Genomic DNA, 3658 nt, shown 5'->3' on the forward strand with positions numbered 1-3658 from the left:
AGGTAGAGGTTACCGTAGAGGGGAGGCCAGGCCAGATATTATGTCATTCCTGCTCGTACCGAGGCTGTCGCCTCTGATTCTGTCATCACAGGTATTGTTCTGGTTTGCCATAGAGATGCATCAGTTTTATTCGATCCAGGCTCCACCTATTCTTATGTGTCTTCTTATTTTGCTTCGCATTTGGGTGTATCTCGGTATTCTTTGAGTTCCCCTATTTATGTTTCTACTCTTGTGGGAGATTCTCTTGTTGTAGACCGCGTCTATCGGTCGTGTGTGGTTGCTCTTAGTAGTTTTGAGACCAGAGCCGATTTATTATTGCTCAGCATGGTAGATTTGATGTTATCTTTGGCATGGACTTGTTGTCGCCCCATTATGATATTCTTGATTATCACACCAAAACTGTGACGCTGGCTATGCCAGGTGTACCACAAGTAGAGTGGAGGGGTACCTTAGATCATACTTCCAGTAGAGTTATTTCTTTCCTTAAGTCTCAGTGTATGGTTGAGAAGGGGTGTGATGCGTATCTAGCTTATGTGAGAAATGTCAGTATTGATACCCCTGCAGTTGATTCAGTCCCACGAGTATGGGATTTTCCTGATGTGTTTCCAGCTGACCTTCCGGGCATACCGCTTGATAGAGATATTGATTTTGGAATTGACATGTTTCCAGGCACTCAGCCCATTTCTATTCCTCCGTATCGTATGGCCCCTCCTAAGTTGAAGGAGTTTAAGGATCAGTTATAGGAATTGCCTTATAAGGGTTTCATTCGGCCTAGTGTATCACCTTGGGGTGCTCCTGTCTTGTTTGTGAAGAAGAAGGATGGTTCTATGCGTATGTGCATTGATTATCGCTAGTTGAACAAAGTTACAGTGAAGAACCATTATCCTTTGCCTCGTATTGGTGATCTTGACCAGCTTTAGGGCATACGAGTGTTTTCTAACATTGACTTGCGCTCAGGTTACCATCAGTTGAAGATTCAGGAGCCAGATATCCTGAAGACTGCTTTCAGGACTCGGTATGGTCATTACGAGTTCCTTGTTACGTCATTTGGGCTGACCAATGCCCCAGCAACCTTTATGCATTTGATGCACAGTGTGTTCCAGCCATATCTTGACTTGTTCATCATTGTCTTTATTGATGATATTCTAGTGTATTCCTGGAGTCGTGAAGATCATGAGCAGCACCGGAGGACAGTGCTCCAGACTTTGAGAGAGAAGAAGTTATATGCTAAGTTCTCGAAATGTGAGTTTTGGTTGGATTCCGTGGCATTGTTGGGTCACGTGGTTTCTAGTGAGGGGATAAAGGTAGATCCGAAGAAAGTGGAAGCAGTGCAGAGTTGGCCCAGACCATCCTCAGCTATAGAGATCCGTAGTTTTCTTAGCTTGGCGGGTTGCTACCGTCGTTTTATTAAGGGGTTTTCATCGATTGTAGCCCCTATGACCAGACTGACCTAGAAGGGTACTCCGTTCTAGTGGACGGAAGAGTGTGAGATGAGCTTTCAGAAGCTCAAAATAGCTTTGACTACAATCCCAATTTTGATATTGCCTACAGGTTTGGGGTCTTATACTGTCTATTGTGATGCCTCGAGGATTGGTCAAGGAGCCATTTTGGTGCAGGACGGTAGGGTGATTGCTTACGCGTCCAGATAGTTGAAGGTACATGAGAAGAATTATCCTTTCCATGATCTCGCGTTAGCTGCTATTGTTCACGCCCTGAAGATCCGGCGTCATTATTTGTACGGTGTGCCTTGTGAGATTTATACCGACCACTAAAGTTTGCAGCATCTGTTCAAGCAAAAGGATCTTAATTTGCACCAGAGGAGGTGGTTAGAGTTGTTGAAGGACTATGATATCACTATTTTGTATCTCCCAAGCAAGGCCAATGTAGTGGCCGATGCTTTGAGTCACCGGGCAGAGAGTTTGGGGAGTTTAGCTTATTTACCAGCAGCGGAGAGGCCCATGGTGATGGATGTTTAGGCCTTAGCCAGCCAGTTTGTGAGATTCGATCTTGAGGAGCCCAGTCGGGTTCTAGCTTGCGTGATTTCTCGGTTTTCCTTATTTGATAGTATTAGGGAGCATCAGTTTGATAACCCTCATTTTCTTGTCCTCAAGGATAAGGTTCAGCACGGTGATGCCAAAGATGTGACTATTGGTGATGATGGGGTATTGAGGATGCAGGATCTAATTTGTGTACCCAATGTTGATGGGCTTCGGGAGTTGATTTTAGAGGAGGCCCACAATTTGCGGTATTCCATTCATCTGGGTGCCGCGAAGATGTACCAGGATTTGAGGCAGTACTATTGGTGGAGGCGGATGATGAAAGATATAGTTGGGTTTGTAGCTTGGTGCCTCAATTGTCAACAGGTGAAGTATAAGCACCAGAGACCGGGTGGGTTGCTTTAGCAGATAGAGATTCCATAGTGGAAGTGGGAACGGATCACCATGGACTTCATAGTTGGACTCCCACGGACTTTGAGAAAGTTCGATGCCATTTGGGTGATTGTGGATCGGCTGACCAAGTCCGCACACTTCATTCCTGTGTGTACTACCTATTCTTCGGAGCGTCAGGCGGATATGTATATCCGGGAGATTGTTCGTCTGCATGGTATTCCAGTTTCCATCATTTCAGATAGAGGCACTCAGTTCATATCACGGTTCTGTAGGGCCGTATAATATGAGTTGGGTACTCGGGTGGAGTTGAGTACAACATTTCACCCTCAGATGGACGGACAGTCCGAGCGCACTATTCAGATTCTTGAGGATATGCTCCGTGCGTGTGTGATTGAGTTTGAAGGGTCTTGGGTTTGTGCCATTGGCGGAGTTTGCCTACAACACAACTATCAGTTCAGCATTCAGATGGCACCATGTGGGGTTTTATATGGTAGGCGGTGTAGATCCTTAGTGGGTTGGTTTCAGCCGGGTGAGGCTAGATTATTGGGCATAGACTTGGTTTAGGATACTTTGGAGAAGGTTAAGGTGATTCAGGATAGACTCCGTACAGCCTAGTCCAGACAAAAGAGTTATGCAGACCAGAAGGTTCGTGATGTTTCCTATATGGTTGTAGAGCGGGTTCTGCTTCGGGTTTTGCCTATGAAGGGCGTTATGAGATTTGGGATTAAAGGGAAGTTGAGTTCGAGATTTATTGGTCCTTTTGAGATATTGCGACGTGTTGGGGAGGTTGCTTATGAGCTTGCCTTACCTCCAAGCTTGACAAGAGTTCATCTGGTATTTCATATTTCGATGCTCTGGAGGTATCACGGTGATCCGTTGCACGTGTTGGATTTAAATACACTCCAGTTGGATAAGGATCTATCTTATATTGAGGAGCCAGTGGCGATATTGGACAAGCAGGTTCGAAAGCTAAGATCAAAGAACATTGCATCAGTTAAGGTTCAGTGGCGGGGTCAGCCAGTCAAGGAGGTGACTTGGGAGACCGAGCAGGATATGCACAGCCATTACCCTCATCTATTCACTACTTCAGGTATGTCTCTATGCTCGTTCGAGGACGAACAAATGTTCAAGTGTAGGAGGATGTAACGACCCAGCCAGTCATTTTTAGAATTTACGCCCTGATCCCCTATTAAATGCTTTTCCCGAGTTTGTTTCTGCTATTTTGATTCACCGGGATGTTTGGTTTTGAGTTTCGGAGTGTTTTGGGA

This window comes from Nicotiana sylvestris, chromosome 6, assembly GCF_000393655.2.
Source record: "Nicotiana sylvestris chromosome 6, ASM39365v2, whole genome shotgun sequence".
Lineage (NCBI taxonomy): Eukaryota > Viridiplantae > Streptophyta > Magnoliopsida > Solanales > Solanaceae > Nicotiana > Nicotiana sylvestris.